At 38.6% G+C, this 22296-nt stretch overlaps 1 long non-coding RNA gene across 1 annotated transcript in view; it reads left to right on the top strand.

Annotated features, from left to right (window-relative positions):
* The first annotated feature begins 3583 nt into the window (after positions 1–3583).
* Positions 3584–22296, top strand: part of LOC107202609 — a 34769-nt gene continuing 16056 nt past the window's right edge. The window contains exon 1 of the long non-coding RNA XR_001520756.3: positions 3584–3732. This is a non-coding gene — a long non-coding RNA (uncharacterized LOC107202609). The remainder of the gene's footprint in view (positions 3733–22296) is intronic.

The raw sequence follows: 22296 nt of genomic DNA, 5'->3' as shown, positions 1-22296 counted from the left end.
CATTAACCACAGAGCACCCATTTCTACTTTTTGGAAGTAGCATGCAACACTATATCCCTGTATAACATTATAAGTTTTAAGAGCTGAAAAATCTCCTCTTACCCACAGCTGACAAAAAAATAGAGCTTTCTGGAGTTTTTCTTTCCATACATATATTTTAAGGATATAGTTCCACAGTGAAGCAAATAGTGGATTTTAGTAAGAGTTTTTGTGCTATGAAGATGATGGGATGCTGGAACAGGTTGCCCAGAGAAGCTGTGGATGCCCCATCCCTGGAAGTGCTCAAGGCCAGGTTAATGGGGCTCCAAGCAACCTCGTCTAGTGGAAGGTGTCCCTATGGCAGGGGGGTTTCAACTGGATTATCTTTAATGTTCCTTCCAACCCAAATCATTTTATTACCTTATTTCACTGCAGCTTTATCCACTGGAAGTTGTACAGCTACACATTGTGAAGGGACTTAGTCTCCACCTGAATCTGCCTCCTGTACTGTTGTGGAAGTGTCAGTGAAAGGTGCCTGGGCTACAGTGAGAATAGCATGAACACTGCAGCCTGGATGATGTTTAAACTGATGGGAAACTACATCATAAATTCTCATTTATGGGGGTTCTCACTAGTTGTCTCTAAATAGGTTTTGGGGTTTTCTTTGGTCTGCCTGTTTATTGAGAGGTTTAGTATATCAATCAGCTTAATTGAGGGAATAAGAGAAAAACAAGGAAGGATGAAGAAAAGCTGAAAAAAATTCGACGTTTTGACAAGTTATTAATAATATGACAAAAAACAATGTTCCACATATGGTCTCTTTTTAGGAGGGTTTAACTGTTGGGAACAGATAATCTGTTATTCTAGATAATCTAGAATAGTCAATTGTAAGGTTCTAAAATATTTGGCAATTTTATTCCTAAAATTATTGAGCTTGATACTACCAGGAAAACTAAACAGCTGACAAATTTTAAACAAGTTTTCTTCTGCAGTCCATGGCAGCGGATGACACTTTTCTCTCTGCTTTTCTTCCTATACATCCCATTTTACCTGTCTGAAATCTTGAGTGTGAGCTGCACTTTGCCCCTTTTCTGCCTTAAAGGCATGAGGAATGAGGTCTACAGTGCTGCCTTTTTCTCTGAGTGCCTCCCGCCGGCAACTGTTTTGGCTGCTGTTTCTGCAGGACTGAGAGTGAGAAGCTGTGTAAGCATTGGGGAAGAACTTCTAGTGCTTCAGGGAGTGCTCATCAGCCCAACTTGGGCACAGACAGGCAAGGAGTCGATACTGTTGTTATCTTTCCATCTGACCTATTCAAAAGACCTCAAAACTGATGTTTGCCACATCACACTGAAAATGTTGAGCCACCCTTCCTTACTGACATCAGGGTGAAAGACAAGCAAAGTAATGACAGCCATTCATCACTCAATCAGCCCTAAAGAAAGGCAGCTCCTTACCATTCCTTTACTAAGTGCTAAATAATTCTGTATTTCTACCGGTGCTCGTGGAGAGCTTTTACTCCATGTTAGTCTCTCTAGGACTGGAATTTCTTTTTTGGGAAAAAGCACTCACAATTAAGCCCGGAGTACATTACAGTTAAGTATAAATAAGTACAATTTTAGTTTGCATTTGGTAATAAGAATCCTATAAATACTAAGATAAGGGCTATTCAGGGCTGATGGGTGCTGCTCTGTAGTGTGAGCTTTGCAGATGAAACAGGGGTGAGCACCCAGTGTGGGGAGCCTTGCACTGTGCAGTGCTACTGCACCCTGGCTTTTGGAAATTGCCAGGGGAAACTCCTCATCTCTCTGTTAGATTGGAGGTTACAGGTTTACTAGCAGAGCCTGAATGCACTGCTATGCATACCTTTTATCCCCAAAGAAACGTGTCTCATATTTCTCAGCATCACTCAAAGCTACTAGCACTGGACAAGCTTGTAGGGCAAGTGAAGAACAGCTTTACTGTAAGTAGGCAACAATTGCAAGTCTGAAAGAAGTTAACCAAACCAATGCAAAAATATATACTACAAATATTAATTATTTTTCAAAGTGAGGTTCCTTCTTTTTCCTTTCTTTCCCCTCCTTCAGGCTTCCACATCTTTAATCTATATCCCAGCTGTCTGGATGAGGGTGCAAGCTGTAGAACAAGAACTGATCCTCTATTGCCACTCTCCAGAGAGATCCTAAGGCTGGTCTGAACAATAAGCCTGGTTGCCATAAAGCGTTACTTTATATATGAGTTGCTTCTGAATTTAGCTCACCACATGGCTTCACATTTGTGCACAGTGTCAGCACTGGCAGAAGGGAGTGCTGGTTTTGAGATAATGGGGATGTACTGGATTGACTCTCCTGTGTTGGCCCACACAAATGTATGTCTGGAAGTCTGGTGGTGCAACTACCTCCATTGCTTTCCAGGTCTAGGTAACTCCAAGTTCTCTTTTCTTGTCTTAAATTACTTTTTTCTTGTTCTTTCTCTTTATTTCTATTCCCCCCCCCCCCCCCCACTTCCTTTCTGTTCTTATTTTCGGTTTCCCTTCCTGGATTTTCTCCAATAACATTTTAGCTTTGATGACTCACATCTCTTGATTTGGTTTGGGGTTTTTACCAGTGCATCCTTTGGGATGCTGAGTTCCCTTCCCTCTCACCTTCCCAGCAGGAAGTCTATTGTATGTAGTTTTAATTTCTTCCTTTTCAGAACAGATAGTTCTCGTAAACTCCTGAGCTGACTTTGCCATATTTCACATTATGCATCATAAAATATTTGAGTAGGGAAACAATTGAGCTTATGAGTATGACCCTTTTTTTTTTAGTGTTTTGCAGATACCAGAATTTTTTATTTAAACTTCTCAAGTCTCTTTGATTTTTTAGTCACTTCAGTGTCACAGAAAGACAAGCTCTTTTCTTTTTAATAATAAATGAGATCATAAAAACATTAGAAGAGTTATACAGGATCAGATCAAAGGTCTACCAACCCCCTCTACCCACTAGTTTCCTGCTTCCAGATGTAGCTCAAAGTAAATGCTTAGGAAGGGGAGTAGGGTTAGAGTAAGCGTGTCCTTCCTCAAGTATTTGCCCAGCCTCTGGGAATATAAAGATTGGAAGCCTCCTAGAGAGTTATTATTTTTGTATTCATGAGAATGTTCAATCCTACATTAATTTCCTGCCCATAAATTTGTCCAGTCTTCCCTAGAGCCTTTACAAAATTTTAGCATCCCCAGTAACAATGGCAAGGAATAGCAGAGCTTAATTAGTGTTACAGGATGCATCTCCTTTAATTTGCTTTGTATCTGCTTTCTGTTCACTCTTTGCACAGTTTTAGAAGAAGCAGTGGGTAATCCTTCCCTCCACAGTCATCCCCTCATCGAGCCCCCATCCCCCAATCTCTTCTTCAGGCTGTGGAAACCTCATTTACTTAATCATTCTTCACAGGGAAATCAGTTCCTACCTTTGACCGTACTCTTGTTGATCTTCTTTCAACTTCTTCTGCTTTCTTTTTGAGAGGGGACTTCCAGAGTATAGAGTCTGTTTGGGAAGCAGGTATGACATGGGACTATGCAGGGGTGCCATACTGTTCTTTGCTTTCTTTTTTTTTTTTTGCTCCTTATCACTTCCTAAACTCTGGTGTCCTTTTTTGGCTGGCTCTGTGCACGGAGCTGACATTTCCACAGAACTGTCTGTCATAACTTCAGGATCTCACATCAGAGCAATAAAGGCCAGAGCCCATCATTTGCATTTGCTGTTCTGTTTGCTTTCCTTGGTAAGTGGTGCTTTATATTGATCTATGTTGAATTTCATGTATTGCTGTTGTACTCACTCAGCCTTTTTAAGCTCCTGCAGCTACTTTTGCATCAGCAATAAATAAATTATTACTAAGGTTTTTTTTTTACCCCTCTGCATACCATGTATTTCAGATCGATTCAGTAAGTTCAGCTGTAGGTCATGCAGATTTCTGTGGTAGTTTTCTTCCACTGTGAAAATTAACCATTTAAACCTTCTCTTTCTTCTACCTTTTATTGCATGTCTGCTTAGTTTGCTTAAAATCACTTACTAAGAGGCTTTAGGGAGCCTATGCACTAGATCAATTAATAACACACTTGATAAGTGTGATGTGAGTTTACCAAGTGTTCTGACTATTGCCCTACAGATCATAATTATCTAGATACACACTAATTCTACTTTTAAATAATAAGCCTTTTTCCCTGGAATAGATGTGAAGCTTAGTGGGATTTTTAGTTTTCTGGATTTCTGTAGAACTGTTCAAAACATTACAATTCTGCTTGCCCTTCCTTAGCACAAGAGTGATTTCAAGGAGGAGTTCACACACCACAATTAGAAGTTTGTGTTTCACTAGCTTCCTCAAAAGTGTCATTTGGTCTTGTTGAAACTGCAGCATCTTCAAGATGTAGGAACCAACTTCCCTCATGAAAGCCTCAAAAGTGCTGTGGTGCAGGGAATTTCTCCAGATTTTTCACACTGAAAACAGGAGCAAAGAATGAATGCAATTACATAGCCTAATTTTCTCTGAACAGACTTCCTCATGGGGGTCAGATTCATGAATTTTAAAAGGCATATATTGTTAGTTTTGATGACTAAACAGTGTTACTCTGACATGTAGTGTAAGTTTCCTTTTGCCCTTTTATAAGCCTTGAATGGTGAATTTTGTGCCTTCAAGACAGTGTTCTCTGTTTGCCTTCATACCATTTGTGAGGATCTAATGCACGTTGAGGGTTCTGTTCCTTTTGTTTTTAACAACATCTTCATTTTTAGGTATCTCCCCTTTCTGAAGTTGAGCACAGCTCTGGCAGATATTTGGGGTTTCTGCTGCAAAGTTAATCTTAAAGTACGATGGTTGCTTATACTGACTATACTTGGTTTAGTCAAGTGCCATAATCTAATCATCTAATCTAATCTAATCTAATCTAATCTAATCTAATAATCTAATCTAATCTAATAATCTAATCTAGTTAGTGCCATAATCTAATAATAAAAATTAACAATAAAACATAACTAAACTTTATGCAAGAAAATCTCTCTTCACTTGGTTACCTAAAAGAAGCTACAAAGTTGGTGTATTAAGGCAGACCAACTAGTTAATATTAAAAAAAAATTAAATTAAATCAGCTAGTTTTTCTTGTTTACAAAGGTAATTCTGTGTGCTGTCTCTAGGAGAACATCATTGTAACTATTTTATTGTGTAATGGAAGTGTTCATTATCTAGAGCTACTGCAGCAGAATGCCCAAAAATACTTCAGGGAAATTTGAGTCTGAGTCTTTGTTAGTGATTGGGAACAGCATTTTCTTTCAGTGTTTAAATCTCTTCTGTGTTACTCCACATAAATAGCATATTACTGGAAGATAATAGGTTTTATTTAATTGCTAAATAATTGCTATTTATCTTACTGACTTTTCTCATCCTAAGTGATGAGACGAACAGATTCAGATGAGATGAAAACATTGAGGTGACAAGATGGGAGAAGAGCAACCTGCTATTTAATGTTCTTCTCATAGGTGTATGACCCAGCCATTTATTGCTATCACTTGCAATCACTTCATTAATTAATGAGGCATAGGGAAAATAAAGCTTTTATGTCATATTTATACAGCCTTGGCAAATTAAATGTCAAATACATTTTTAAACAGAAAATATATCTTCATGTTCCTTAATAAGAGACTGCCTCTGTCTCTTAGAGAATACAAGGTTGCTGAGCTATTTGATTACTTTTACCAGAACTCTTCTTAATATTGACATCTTTCAGAGCCTTTCTTACAATTATATCTTATTTCTTACAATGTCCTAAAATCACACTTTGCAGAATCAGGAGAAACAACAGATATTTACTTTGTTCTTTTTAAAATTAAATGCTATGTGAACTATTACAACAAAATAGAAGTTGTAAAACTACATTCCAGTATCTGGAATTGAATCTGGATATTATAAACACAGAACTCTGGGTAAGAAAGAGGCACTCTGTTTGAGGTAGATATTTCTCAGACGCTTCTTCAACTGCTTGGAATGTTTCATTTGATAAAGTAAGAAAATCAAATATGCATACATATTATTTTACTCATTGTATTCATATTAAAATAGATTAAAATATTTTTCAAAATTAAAAAGTATAGGAAAATGTAACTACCTTAGCTACAGTGCCAATATATTAATTTTAATAGATGTAATTATGCATCTGGACTTCACTTATGATGGTGTATAAGTCCTTCTATGAAATTTGCATAGATGCAGGTATTTTTCAAATCTTTAATTGTAGAATTTTGTTTCCATGTTGTCTTGTTCTTAAAACTTAGCAGGTTTTGTGGGTGTGTCTTGCTCTCAGTAGCTCAGTTTTTCTCATACAGGGAGAGATCAAACAGCAGGTGATGTCCCCTGACAGCAGCTAATACTCAGGCTGCTATAAATATGATGTGAAACCTTGTGCTTGATCCCTCCAAAATGCACTGTATCCCCTATTCAGTTATGCCTAAATGCAAGGATTCAACTATTAAAATAAACAATGTTTGATGTTTAAGAAGTCTGTTGTTCTACTGTTCACTGATATTTACTCTCATACTATGAAGAAGCAATTATCACTGTCTAAATATAATTAATTTAAAGAATAATTTCTATTCAGAGCAGTAAAACTTATGACTGGTCCTACTAATGAACAACACAATTGTGATGCTCTTCCCTAGGATATGATATTAATATGTTCAGTGTTTGAAGGTGGAAGTCTGTATCTGTAAAGAATAGAAAGGGTCAGGCAGCACAGTTAATCCTATAACCATGGTAATATTCATTAAAACCCACATAAGCCATTTCAACTGTGTAAGTAATTTGTTAACTTTAAGAGAAAATAATCTAATATTGATAATTTCTTAGGAGGGAGCTCATAACATTGCAAATTTTTACCAGCACACATTCCCTGTCCTGATATTCTTGACTGGACCAGGTAAGAGACCTCCTGATCCTGCAGAGACTGCATCCTTCTGTCATGGAAGTGCTCATACAAGGTGGCTTCTGCTGGAAGACTCTCCTATGATCTAACCTGCTTCGCCTGGTTTTGCTCTCTTGGATATTCACCAAAACTACAATGGAGCTTACCCAGGCTCTCAGGGCAACAGAGGGAAAGACCTGAGCATTTTAGAACTTACAGACTCCCTCTGCTCAACAGCAGAAAGCAGAGTCAAACAAGGCCATCCTGGTTTTTGGTCCTCAGTTTTACATATGCTGTGTAGGGAAAGTATGGGCAAAGGCTGCCACTCCTTGTCAGCACTGAGAAGATGCAGCTAATATGCAGACAAGATTTCTTCATGCATTTCATGTGACATGAAGCAATTGTTCTGCCAGAGGTAATAAGCAGGCACCATTTCTAAACACAGGGCCTTTGCAGATCAGAGAAATTGTGGTCTGAAGCTTGAACTGACGTGAATCCTCTGGTACTCCTTAATCTCCAATTGCTGCCAGAGTATCAGGGTGTAATCCCATCAGCATCCTTTGTGATCCCTAAGCCAGGCCCTCTTGGGAGTCAGAAATGGATGATCAGGAGGTTCTCTATTCCTTCTCAAAAAAGCAGTGCTGAGGGAGTTTTCAGAGGCACCAGTGATCAGATCTGAGTGCATCCCTCCAGAGAACAGCAGTTGACTCAGCCTCCTCTGGAGGATCCCCTAGGTGGAAGCCTGTGGTGGTGTTGTGCAAGATACAAAAACGTCTGGCTATTACTTGTTCTCGAATGAGGCAAGCAACCCACTGCCCACAGGCAGCCTGATGTTACGCAGGGGAACTTAAGATGCCAGATGGAGCTGGAGAAACTGCTGAGTGGCCCTGGTAGCTGCATGCATAGTGAAAACCATTAATATTTGCTGTAATGCAGCTGACGATTCCCCCAGAAGCTGTCACAGTTGCCAGAATTACCAGGTGACCCTGGCTGGAGCCAGCTGCCCTGTTAATTGATATCTTTCATTTGTCATGAAGATTCTGCAGTTTATTGGCATGTTTAAGGAGTTTCTATGGACTGCAATGGGAGTTTGTGACACAGTGATTGTAGGGTTTGTCTATTACATATAAGTAAGGGATAAACTAAGATAGCTTTAGCATAATTAATGCATATTATACTAGAAGTGTCATAGAGTTTGAAAAACATTACTCAGCCTACCAGACTGGTTGTAGGCAGAAGCAGATGAAGAGATTATCCATGTCCTCTCCTTTTGGGAATCAAGTGGGTCCAGCTCCATGTGTCCCTCTGCTGCTGTCGCCCTACTTTCAGTTACCACAGACCTCACTAGGATCTACACTAACTTGATCATACTTTATACCTACATTTCTGCAACAAAGGCAGGACTTGCCTTGCAGGAGCTGGGAGGGAACAGCAGATAGAGAGGAACCAGTGGCTCTTGTTCATGTTTCTCCACATGCTTCATGGGTGGTGGGCCCGTGCAAAGCCAGGGATTGCTGAAGGTTGCAGCAGAAGAGCTGGTGATGGAGAAATGAGCTGGATGATACTGCATGACAAAACAAGAGGCCAAAACCTTATTTGAATTAGTAAGCAGTCGGTTTTGCAATGCTAATCAGACATGTACCCCTGACCTGCAGCCAGCCTGGAGATGCTTGATACAGGAGCAGATGAATTTTCCTCACTTAGTGATTTTGAAAGGCGTGACCATTAAGATCATTCCTCTGTAAACACAAGAGGGCACTCCCGCCTCACTCCTCAGTGGTTTGTAGCACACGGAAGTTTTTAATGTAACAGATTTGCAGCTAATCCATTGTACATGCTTTGATAACACAACACTGTGCATCTATAAACATTTATAGCTCATGCACTTACAGGCCATATTCAAGAAATGTGGCCTTAGTTTGATGCGTTCTCTAAATTAATATGTATGGAGAAAAGATTGAATTTAATCCTGATCTCAATGCAGTAAAAACAAAATTCATATGTCCTTTTAACCGGAATCACACTGAAACTGGGGGCCTATAGACTACTTGTTGGGATTTTAGGTACATTAGGTCATGGAAACAGAGATTACTTGTTTTGTCTACAGTGAAAAAACCTCCAAGAGCAACTACAGGGGGTTAATGGGATTTAAAGTTGTTACACTTGCCAACACTAGTGTCTTGAAGTGGAATGTCGGTGATCTATTCATATAAACTTTTTGTTCACTCATTTTTGTCTACCTAATCTGCTGTGCTATCAGTGCTTTTCACACTCTAGTCACACAAGAAAAAATGTATTTTAAGCCTACTCAAGGGCCTTTTGCCTGTAGGGGTCAGAGTTTCATTTGATCGCTTGGAAAGATTTTAACTTTTAATATTGTTCAGCAAAGTAAAAGAAAAGCTAGGCTTGCAAAGGAGAACTTTCTGTCCATTTTGAAATACAAATGAAATCCACAAATCCACTCTTTAAATGTAAATATAAATATTTACACACCCTAAAGTCCACTGTGCTAATTATCTCAGTTTAAATGCTTACAGTTTCTTCATTTGGAGAGAATTATTTGGTATTGTCTAAAGCTTTTCCATGGAGAAACAAATTTTAACTGTACATTTAGCCTCTTCACATTCTTTCTTCAAGGTGTATTTCCATACTATTTTGTGTAAATGGGATGCACTTTTCATTGTCCCTTGACAGTCCTCTCCTTGTGAAGTCTGTTCTAGCCTCTGTTTCCCATATAAGACAGAAAATGTCAGGCAGTAGAATAAGGAGTGGGGTGGGAGGAGAGAGGCCTGGCAGTGCCCCATGGGAGATGGCAGATTTGTGTACATGAGTCTTGTTGAGATACCAGATTGGTGATCTTCCTCTGCACTTCTTACCCCTTCTTCTTACCCTCACGCTTCCTATGGTCATTATGAGTTTCATCACCAATTTCTTAAACTCTTCCTTTGGCCAGGAGGTCTGATGTCTCTCAGAATATTTTTGATTTGAGATGCTGAAAGCAAGAAACAGAAGAAGGATCAGCACTATCCAGTACATCATTCTGGGGGAAAATTTGAGGACTTGAAGTGTAAAGTACTAGAATAAGAATTATGTAGAGTGCTGGCATTAAAGGCATGTGAGTATGGGCTGTGGAGATTTGCATTGCATTTTATCTTCCTGACACTTTTTTATTTTATGGCCCAGCAGACCCATAAGCTCATGCCTGACTGCTTCATAAAGTAGACTGTTAAGTATGTTTTGAAAAGATTAAAATCAGACAAAGTGTTTGCAAAGTAACTTCATAGAAAAATATTGAGTAACTGAATTGTCAGTTACCTGTTGCTTCTTCAAGGAAATCTGTTTACAAAAACATTCATTTTGCCTGAAATAAATGAAGCAGTGACAGATCCTTTTGTATTAATGTGCTCATTTAATTTTCAAGCATGATCTTCTCCTCAGAAATAGTAAATGATTTGTAAGTATGGATGTTTCTGAAATGACGGTCATAAAAGTTGACTTTTAGGTATGTTAATGAACTCTATTGAAGAGGCTGGCTGCTCTACAGTCAGCCTCCTCTGCCAGCACCAGGAAATTGCTCCCCCAAAGAGGGTCAATAGTGATTATTGAAACAGAAGAAATCAATTTGAAATGTTAGTGACTCTCTCATAGGTTTTTTTCCTTTTCCTATAAAAGGTCCTAGTCATATGCATGGCAAAGTTGGTACAGGAGGAGGAACTTGTCTTAAGTAGTATAATTTGAAAATCTATTGTGACTATGAATTTTGTTACGAGACATTATTGTAATTAATTATGCAGTTTATTATTGATAATTATTCATTTTCTATTTTTTTTTTATTGAATTATGAGGCCTGTACATCCCATCCTCCATCACAGACAAGCCCATTCCTTTCTCCTGTCTTACAGCAATATGAAGTGCTCAGGCCGGAGATGTGTTGGTGCAGTGGTTGACTGATGGCTGTTACATCCACAAATGCTGTGTAGAAGCTTTTCTACCCTGTCTTTGAGCTGTATATGGAAAACTTTGCATTTTGTGCAGGCAGCTCCTGGTGCACAGAGCATGCTGCCCAGGGAGAGTCCTGTGACACTGGAGGCAGCATGGGGATGTGCTGAGGCCAGTGCTCTTTGGGGACAGCCAGTCTTGGCAATATTGGCTCAGTAACCTCCATTTGTCGACTATGCTTTAACAATAAAGTTAAACTTCTCTGTATGGTTAGACTTCAGTTTTGGATGTGTTTAAACAGTGCAGGAAACAATTGCCAAGGAGAGAAATTGTGAAAGGCCTTACACCAAAAATGTTTGTTTAAATCACATTTGCAAGTAAAATGAAAAAAATGGTTTGCTTATGGCATTGTCATATTGTAGTTTAAGAATGTCCTGAAGGTAGATCCTGAGAGGGGTAAGTCAATATGTCCTGAATCTCATCCATGCTTGAAAACATGAGTTTTGTGTGACTGCCTGCTCAGAGAGACCTACCACAGTTAGTGATGGAGCAACTGCCCTCAGGGAAACCATGCATCAGGAAAAAGAAGACTGAGATGGATTGTTTTGAAACAGTATACAAATAATGTGGAGTATTAATGTACTTGACTGCTGTACAGACATTCAAGCAGCAATGCAAGAAGGAAAACCAGCAAGAATTATGTGGGAGATCATGAAGCAATGGCTGTAGACAAAATCTGCCACAGTAGTTCTGTCAGTAAAATAAAAACTTGCTTAATGTTATTTGTGTGGTATGAGAATGGGACAGAAAGACAAGACACAGAAGTGTTCCAGTTTATAATTATAATAACTCAGCATCAACTGACATCAGAAGTCTGTCAACTAACTTTAGTAGACCTTTAGTCAAAATGTATGTCACTGAGAAATACCAGAATGGAGACAGCAGAATAATTTGGGTGAGGATCTTAAAAATAAGACACAATGCTTTAGCCATCTGCTGCCAGTCATCACCAGCAAAGGAAAGTCTCTGAAAGCTCTTGAAATTCCAAACAAAGCATCTCCAAAATGCTACTGAGTAGAAATTGCTCTTGGAAAGTAGAACTATGCAATGTCAGGGGTGCCAAAGCAGCATTCAGAATCAAAAATATGAAAGTGCTTGTGTTGCTAAGCTGTATATTGCTTCAATGACTACAAAGCTGTGCCTCATCTCAGTCTCTTTGTGAGGCTGCAGTTTAAGAGTGGGGCTACAGTTTAAAATAATCTGGTGTCAACATCAAGGATGTACAATTTTGAGGCCTCTAAACCATTATTCTAATGAGAAATCAAGTTATTTATTGAGATACTTAAACTTTGACTTCTTTTATTCATGGGTATGTATGATCCATGGTCATGGATCCACGATCCAGCATCCTCAGGCAGCTCCAGAGATAAGCAAACTGAGACACCCAACACTGCAGTTTGAGCTATGATGGCTATTGAGCAGCTAATAGCAGCTCAGAGTTATTAATTAACATGCCTAGACATGACACAATTATTAATCTAAGTGGATAATTTCTGTTTTGGCAAAACAATGGTAACCAGGGCACTATGAGAGGGAAAGGGTTGAGTCATCTGAGGGCAGAAACCGTCACAAGTTTGCATACATTTTGCTATTTTAACTGAACATTTTTAATGACTTTTTGAGTGTCTGAATCAAAACAGAGAACCTGTAGTTTCCACTCCCTAATGTCTAAGAACTTAGTTGTGTAGTGTTATTCAAAATGCCTCCTCCACCTCCTCTTTACTTCCTTAGATCTTGTGCAAGGCACTGAAGAGTCTCGTAAGGAATTCAAATGTACAGAGCTGCTATGTTTGTGCTTACTGAATGTGAAGGCAATGAGGATGAACCCACTCCGTGGTCCTGCAGGGGCTTATTCACTTCCTGAGCACTGACTAGGAGGCCAGAAACCTGTACTTTGTGTCTGGCTGAAAGTTGAAACACGATGCGAAGAACTCAAATAGTGAATTTTTAGAAGGTAGAATTGCAAGAGAAAATTCGTGCTGTACATGAACAAAAGGATTTTTAATAGTTCTCACATCTCTCATAAATTCATTGTCATTAATCTCAGTGAAACTGTGTTGATTAACACTGAATGCAAATGAGATTCTCCTCTTTCATTCTGCCTCTCAGTAAGGGATTTCCTGTGGAGACACACTGGCTTGCTCTAGAAGCCTCTGTGTGGCCATGTGATCCCATTGCAGTTGTTTTCTAAATAGTGGGAGTTGCTGGGTAAGATATCAGCAGGCATGGAGCAAGTGAATTACCTCCAGAGAAGAAGTTAAATGCTAGTGACTTCATCTGTTCACTAGAGAAGGAAGATTTTATTTTTTTTTCCCCCCAGAGGAAGTGGGATAAAAAAAACAAGATTCAGGATGTACAGATCTAGGAATGAGAGCCTTGTCCTTGCAGCACAGGATTGCTATTCTCAGATTGCAGACCATGATCTTTGTATTGAATCTGCAAGGCCAAGGCCTGTGGTTTATTAGGCTTGCTCTGTCTGAGCTTCTCTTGATATGTTTGTATCTTGGTTTTACTTGGCCTAGCTGCAACAGCAGTTTCTCTAATTGACCAGTTATCTGTGGTTAATTTATTTTGCTTTTGTGCATCTTTGTGTTGTACAACCATGGTTCTGTACAGATATTTTAGCCGATAGTAATTCTATATGTGGAATGAGATATTTATAGCTCAAACACAGTGATGTAGTGTAGAGAAGTACAGCCCTGGAGTGATAGCATTGGCCTTGAGAGACAGAAAAATGGAACACAGCACAGAGGAGTGCAGCCAAGGGATGATAAGAGATAGGGACCTATCCTGGCACTGGAGACTCCACAGCTATGAACAGTTCTACAGCTGCCAGATAAGGAAGTGCAGATCTGGACAACACTGGTTGCAGGGGTAACAAAGAACATAAATAAGTATAATTTTTTGCAGTGAAATGTATGTCTGAGGTGCAGGGAGTCTCTCAGATAGTCTGGATATCGTCAGTGCAGAGCTACCCTGGAAATGATAGGACAGCTACACAGCCCACCTCCATGGACCTTCAGTCAGACAAATGGAGTAGACCTCTGCGAGGAGGGAGCTGAGTTTTCCTGGAACTGACAGGTGGTACAGACTTAGAGGAAAAATCTCAGTTTCTGAAGGTCACTTCACACTTTACTGCAAAGATATGCAAAAATAAGGGCACACTACCAGCAGCACTGGCATGACACTGTCAGACGTAGTATTTATGATTCTGTCACCAGGAGAACACAGTTGAGAAGCATTAAAGTTGAGAAGAATGCACTTAGTAATTCACACTTACTCTGTGTAAGCTAAGTGTATGCATAGGTTTTCAAGCTATATTGTATTAAGTTCCTTATATGATTCTATAGATTGTTTACAAGATGCTCTGCAAACATCTTCTCCTAACAGTCCTTCAACATCTGTTTCAAAGGTGTTTCTGTAAATGAATATTCTGTTATTGGTCTTCCTGATTTCCCTCAGTGAAGGAGAAAGATGATGAAGTGTGGTTTATCTCTGACAATAGTTTTACTCTGCCCATCTAAAAATGTCCAGTACCCATGAGCTACTGCTGCTGGCTGGTTTGTTAGCCTGTGTGATTTACAGCAGACCCACTGTGCCACAGTAACAAATGTGTGTTTTCCCTTTCAAGACATGTTCTTTCACGCTGTTGATGAACAGTCTTCCTGGATTGGGCCATCATCCAAAAAAAAGAATGATACATACAATAACCTCAGATCTTCATTTCTCATTTAATTGCATTTCATGTTGCTTTAAGAGTGTCCTCTCACTGTAGTATTATCCTTAAATGGATGTCAGGAAAACAGCTGGCATATAGTTAATTTGTGTAGGTGGTTTCCTTTTCACAGATCTATTATGCCCAGTAGTGCAGCAATTTGTATTTGTTTCAAACAGGCAGACAAACTTACTCTTGTGCTTGGCTCAGTGCAAGGCAGGACCTGTGGTATTGTAATTCAGAGATTTCTTCCAGAGGATGAAAAATAGCTGTTGATGTAGAACTCCATGGCTCAGGAATCAAATTCTCTATCCATAGTCCCTAAATGAGAGCAATGCAGCTCCTTAGTGCTTAGAACTGTTGGGGGTTTTGATGTACATTAGTCCTGCAGTTTCATGGTGGACTAAAGGCAGTCTAATTGCACAATATTGTTGTCCCAGCTATCAGTGCATGTTCTGATCTCTGTTCTTATATTGGCTCAAGCGGTGCTTCAGATGTTTATTCAACTAAAACTGCAGTAAGATTAGTTCCCAGTCAGAGCAGCAACCAAACTAAGCTCAGCCCCAGGTGGTGAAGACTGAACCTGATGTGGGAGGAGTACATGGGTAACACAAGGGCACCCATTCAGTGGTGCTGTGCTTTTTGATCACCTGGTTGTGGTCATGGTGCTACAGCAACAGACATGTTTCTTACATCTGTATTTTCAAGGCTGACAGAAAATGACAGGGGCTAAACTCACAGGATGAGATTCTTCATCACAGCCAGTGCAATGATTGAAGCCTTATTTTCTGCAAATTTCTACCTCACAAATCCTGTTCCCTCTCTTTACAATAACTCAAGATCCCCCATTTTGCTTCCAAAAATTTAACTTTTTTTGAATGTAAAAAATGAGTGAAAATTTCACTTTGTGAACGTTATGGCACTCTTTTGGTTACTTAGTTTAGAGAATTTATAGAGTGCTAAATATTATTGCATTAAATGATCTCTGAGAACCTGGCAAGAGCATGGAAGAAGGCAAGGAATTCTTGCTGTGCTAGAACTGCTTCCTCTCTAGCCCACTGGAAGAACCTGCAGCTTCTCATACAGTATTTTGAAATCTTTCTCACAGAAAGATTTTGAAGAGCAGTCATATTGCAGAATGGTAGGCACCAATAAATGTCTTCTTAAAAGGAGAAGGCTGGATGAAACGTCTCAAATAAAGCTCAGCTCCATTTTTGTAATATGATGCTCTTACTCAAATCAGCTTGAAAGCTTTCCAGCAAAGTCATGAGTAAGCCTAAATTGATCACATTTTTACTATACCTGTTTTACAGTAGCTGACATTGATTTGATATTATGGTTCTATTTTAGTGCTTTGTAAAATGAATGCCTTAACTCATTTTTCTCATCCCTACTCTAATACAGTATTCCTGTCTGCAATCTGTAGAGGCACCAGAGATATACTATATACAATTCTAGAAATGCACCAATCAAATTATTATGCAGTTCTCCATAAGAATTATGCAGTGCACCATAAGAATACAATATGATGTGAATAATGTGTTGTCCACACCAGATTTATGGGTTTGCATTCTTGTTGCATTTCTCTTTCTGTATTGTTTGTATTCTCTCAACCATTTGTAAATACTTAGGTATAAGTTATGCAGATGTCAACTGCCCTTTGTTACCATGGGTCTTGAGGCTGAAGTAGTTACAAAAAGATGTTCATTTCAGAATGCACCATGAGCTCTAGAGTTATACCTGGAATTCTTGTTTCAGGTTTCAAGATGATACATTTACCTTCTCACATAGATGTAGGAGGGGGGCAAATTAGAGCAGGTCTTTGTTCCCAAATAGAGGGACAGCATAAATTAGCTGCAACCAATCCCAGTGTGCAGAGATCAAGGGAAAAGTCTGAAAAAAGGATGTCTTATCTTTTGTGAATAATAACCAGGATGGCAAACACTTAAGCAAACTGGACATCCCTAAGGGGATGCACCCATGAATACTGAGGAAGCTGACTGATTTGTGCACAGAGAAATAATTACTGCAATTAACTTTGTAACTTCAATTTTTAATGGTCAACATGGATGATACTCATAAAATTTAGATCAGTGTCATTCTGGTTCATTTCCCTTGCCTGTACAAAGCACATTAAATCCATTCATTATGGTTTTCCTAGAACATCAAGCTTTCAGTTCATTATGATAAGGTACATTGAAAGAGGAATCACCTTACTTGAATATAGAAATTTACAGCAATTTGGAAACTTTTGTTTCCAAATTAATTGTGCATCGTATTACCCTGCTTGGGGCCAGCAATATCCATCAGAGGGGTAGGGCAGGTACCTGGGAAAAGTATCAGTGTCAGACACGTAATTTCTCATGTTGCTGTATCATATCAGAGACCTTGGGTTCTATGGGTTCCTCTCATTTTTCAGTCTCGTCATTTGCAATCTACAGTAATGTTGCCACTGTTATTTTGGTAAAGTAGCCATGGTTCATACATCTTTGCAGGTATAGTGACCAGAATGGCTTTTTTTCTAATTTTTTTTTATATTAATATAATACTGCATTAAAGGATTAACAGTTGTCCTAACTGCATATAATAATTTATGACTAATGCATTGTTTTAGCTTATGTGACAATATACCTCTTTGTGGTTTCCCAAAAACAGGAGACATGTAACATCTCTGACATAAATTCATAGTGGTAAACTTTCAATAGGTATGAATTTTTCCCCAGATGCCCAGCCTTTTGAATTCTCTTAGTTTCTTGTTGTTTTCTACCTCCATTCACCCCAATACTTGTTCTTATGTGTTGTATTCCCACTCCATTAGTGTTACAGACAGCTAAAATGCTTTGATTTGCTATTTATATCTTTTAATTAAACCAGATAGCCCTTATCATAGATTTTACCCCTAAGGTATATAATACTATTTGTTTCCTTTTGACATGAGTGGGCAGGCTTTTTAAGGGTGAAAAGGTCCAGGTAAGGGATATAGTCATTCTTTAACATTTAAAGACTAGTTTCTATAAAATGGAAAAATTAAAGGAATCTATAAAATTCCTGTTTTAAGAACAAAGACTGCAATAGTTAGTGATTTTTCCCCCCTAGGGATTCTTTTTGCAAAACCCTGTCAATTGAGTATGGTGAGAAAGAGTTTTGAAAAGCTCAGGATTGAATGGGTGTGAAGCAACAGAGTTGACTGATCAGTAGAAATCTATTTCTAATCAAAAAACTCATCCTGCTTGCCTTAAAGTAAGCTAAAAATGAAGAGTTGCAGCTCCCTACCTGTCTGAAAAACAGAACCCCACCTTTGAATCATGAAGATCTACCTCCTCATCTTGAAACAACAAAATAAAAAACAGCTGTATTTTGTAGTACAGGATTTTATGCCCTTGAAGCAAAATGGAACAAAGGGCAGTTGTACAATCAGATTTCTCTCCTGATATATTGAAAGAACAGCATGGCATTACTGTGGTAGTTTTGCTGCTTTAAAGAAAAAGTTGTTACAATTGGTTTCCAGATCTTCATTCTCTTGCCTCTATGTTGTCTCCTCTAGAGGGCAATTTAACACAAGCTATATATTTATGAGACTTTTAGGCTGGTAAGTGCTCTGTCAGTGATAAGAGAGGTTGAAGAATTTATTTCCATTTAAAAGGCCTGAACAAGCTAAAACTGGTTTGTGTGGCTGCCTGTGCATAAAAGATTTGCAGGGGGCTGCTTAGACTGTTAAGAGTTCAGAAAGATGTCTGTGCTCCCAGGGTCACATTGGCCTTTTCCAGTCCTGTAGAAGGTCAAACACAGGTTTCAGAATGTATTCATTGTTCAGAAGAGAGTCCCTTCAACACAGGCTTGGGGACATAATCCACCTTTTTTTCTGTATTGCTTCCCCCTGGTTCCTTAAAACTTGAAAAATAAAAGAAATGCATTACCAAGCATGAACAAGTAATTGATATTCATGGTGCTGCTGTCCAACTACCTGCATGAGGGTCTTAAGGGCATACTGAGCTCGTGGCTGGGGCACTGGGGACGTGTTCCAGATGCTCAGGGAGTCATTTCTCCTTGTTGAGGTTGCCACTTGCCTGCCCTTGGGAAGCTGTGCCTCAGTTTCCATGAGTGAAAGGAGGATAACATGCAAAACAGCTGCACCTTATTAAAATGGTGTTTCATAGACCTCACCAGGTTTCTTGAAAGAGGGGTTCTGTAGAGGCCATTGCCATGGGCCCTACAAGAGCAGGAGATGCCAATCCGCTTAAATGGAAAAAAAATTATAAATATCAGACAAGTTGATGACCCTGCTCTCAGAAACAATTTGCAGAAATATTAATAGCCTTGTAGTGTCACAATGCTAACTGGGCTCAGCCCTGTTTTTTTCTTTTTAACCATAAGTGGCTTGTATTTCCATACCCTTTAACCTGAAGTGCCTTGTATGTTTGAAGGGGTAATATACTTTTTTATCAGATAAAAGAACATAAAAATAAAAATAGGGGATAAGGACCTGCTTCTTTTATTCTCTGAGCATAACTGCCATAAACTTCTACCTCTTCTGCTTATGCCTAGAATAAATCTCAGCAATAGCAAAGCTAATCAGTAATTGATCAAAAGGCCTATTGGTAACAATTTTAAAATGCAGCTGGGAAAAATGAGAGGAAAGGCAAAGTGCATTGCTTAAAAGAGAGAAACTTAAAGTCTAAGGAGTTCCTGCCATGTTGGTATGAATTGGAGAGTGATGCCTTTCAGAGGTTTACTGAATTATTAGTTCAGATCATACAGGAACTTCAAACTCACGAGTGCTGGGACCTAAATCTGTTTGTCACAGAAGCCTTTTACTATAGCATGGCTTTCTGTGAGGTGGCTCCAAGAACAGTTAACTGGAGCTCATCAGGCAGAGGATATGGTGGAGGTGAAGAAAAAATGTGGTGTCTTGAGCTAATCTTTAATTTTTTGAACTGTGTCTCCAGTGCAATTAAGATAAACTGGGATTTGTTTAATTTATAAGAGCTACCTTAATCTTCATAAATCTGTCCTCTTCAGGACAGATTTAGAGTTACTTGAGTTAAAGAGTAACTTTTTGGTTACTGGTTCTTCTAGCTGCTATATGAGGGATCAAGTCAAGATTTCTGTAATTTGAGTGATTTCTATGACACAGGCAGTGTTCCTGTGACTTTTTCAAAATGTTTTTGAAACCCTACTTTTAGAATATGCTGTAATAATGCAAGGGTGATCTTTAAAAGCCCCCACTTCTCTTGCAGTCAGTAATTGTCAGAAGTATGAGAAAGTTTTTCATCACTGAAATAGGAATTGAACAAATTGACTGGCAAACTGGCACTTTGGAACAGTGCCAGCTTCCAAAATATGGGCACAGCAGCATGAATTATGAAGATGCTTTTTTGACTTCGAGTTCTTTGGCTTTTAATTAAATACCTCATACCAGGAATAACCAGTTTACTGAAGCTGTTGTATTAAAATCAAACTACCAATCCGTGTAATTTGCTGTATTGGATTGGATGTCTGATCTAGCTTTGGCATTGGTGAATACTTGATGCTGCAGTAGGAGAGAGGTCTTCAGTAATACTGATTGAATATAGTTCTTTATTTTGGAGATTATGATTTTTCCCTGGTCTTCACATATGACTTACACCCTTGAAAGAGGAAGCTGGATTTTCTCCTTTTGTTTGAATTCCTTTACCTAAAATCCTGGCAGACACTCTGGTCCTGAAAATTCTCCATTTCACTCATGTGGAAATTGATGTGAGTTGCTTGGCATATTGGTCTTGCCAAAACTCATGGTTGGTTTATTTTACATATAATAACATTTTCCACATCAATTTGCCATGGATTATTAAGCTTTCTCTTCTTTCAAATTTCTCTAAAGCTGCACCATAGACTTGAGTACAATGTCAAACATGTAACACAATAGATAGCTAGCCACAGCCTTGCCTGTCTGAATGCAAATGTTGCATGAGGTTAATAATATGAATTATTGAATATCGGTGGAAAGAACTGTGAGTTTCACAATGTGTCAATTTGCAAATGTTGCTATGCTAAATGAAACTGGGCTTTCTGTTTTGTTTTGTGGGGGTTTTTTTTTGAGGGTTTTTTTTTAGTATTGGAAGCAAGAATTCTGAGTTTCAGAGCTAATTTTATCTAACAATAGACTTATTCTTAGAAGTAAAACTGAAGTAAAACAGAAGTAAAACTGGGTTAATTTTAAGTCTGACTCAATAAAAATTTCCAGACTTCTACACAGCAGAAAATCACAATGCAATGCCATTGTGAACTTTTAAAAATTTTGCTGTTTGCAGTCTTCAGCACACTCTTACTTAGGTTTTATGAGACAACTTTCTCTCAAATTAGCTACTGTGGCACATGCGTGACTTCAATACACCAGTCTATTGCCCCACAGATGGGGAAACAGGAAAACTCCTGTCAGTGTGTACCCTGCCGCTCTTCTAGGAGGCATTGCTTGGGGTGCCTGGGTCACAGATACTTTTATTTTGTTTTTTAAATGTGTAGGGGAAAAAAAATCACTGTGTTGATGTCCTTGAGGAAAAGCTACTGACATATTTTTATGTGAGTCACTATGGTGAATGTGTGAAGCAACACAATTCTACTGAATTTAAATTAAGTTAATAATTAGCAATTTAATGGGGAGCATTTTAACAGCGATATAGTCCATAAATGCTTGTAGCATTTTAACAGGGTTATGTGCCTTAAATGCTTTATTTTATATTTCATTACTTTATAACTTGTAAAATACCGTAATTCTAGGACTTAGCATTAAAAATTGTCAGCTCAGTGTTTGTGTGCGCCCTATTGTATATACGACATCCATGATTTACCCAAGATAATAAAGAATACATGTACATTTGCATGCCTGCATGGCCTTTTTCTTATCCCTAAATTAAATAATGACACTTTTTCCCAGTTCTCTAAATAAACTGATACATCCTTTCTGAAGTACCCTGACTAATATCTGCGTCCAGCACTATTTTCATATTTAAAAATAGAATCTTTCTAAGTCCAATATGACCTTTGAGACAACATATCAATTTGTCATAATAACTGAGAATCCCTTGATTTTTCTGCTGCAAAGCCAGAAATCAAATCCGAAAGTGTTAATTCTAGAATTTATTGCTATTCACTGAAGCACTCTGGTCTGTGTTTTGCTTAAGACAGGATTAATTTTAGAGGCAGAATAACCTGAAGCTGATTCCACCTTTAAACTGAGCAACGATGTTAGCTGCAATTTTATACATTCACATTCTAGTATACTTTTCTATACAAAATTACCTTTGGCCTCAGATCAAGAAACGAGATGGATAAGCAAAATATTTAAGTGCTCTGCTGCATTAGTGCCTAAAAAGCACAGCCACTGCTAACATAACATCATTGATTCTCAGTGGGCATTTTACTACAGATGAGCCAAGCTATGTGCAGGACTTAGGGTATTCCTTGGATGTAGAGGGGAAAGATTGCAGTTTTCACTACCCTGTCATGTGTACTGTCGTTTCCAAATATTCTGTCATTGCCTGATAAAAATAGCACCTGCAGTTTGGTACCTCTGAAACATGAATGAAGAACCTGCAAATTGATGAAATAGCCTGACTTTGTGAAGAGATGACATGTTAAAACTGGGAATGCAAGAACAACTATCCTCAAAGGAGTACTTTGTGGATTATGTAGATTTTCATCT

This window comes from Parus major, chromosome 3 (assembly GCF_001522545.3).
Source record: "Parus major isolate Abel chromosome 3, Parus_major1.1, whole genome shotgun sequence".
NCBI classification, from domain to species: Eukaryota; Metazoa; Chordata; class Aves; order Passeriformes; family Paridae; genus Parus; species Parus major.
Note: the sequence above shows the minus strand (reverse complement) of the source record. Positions and strands in the feature narration are given on the sequence as shown.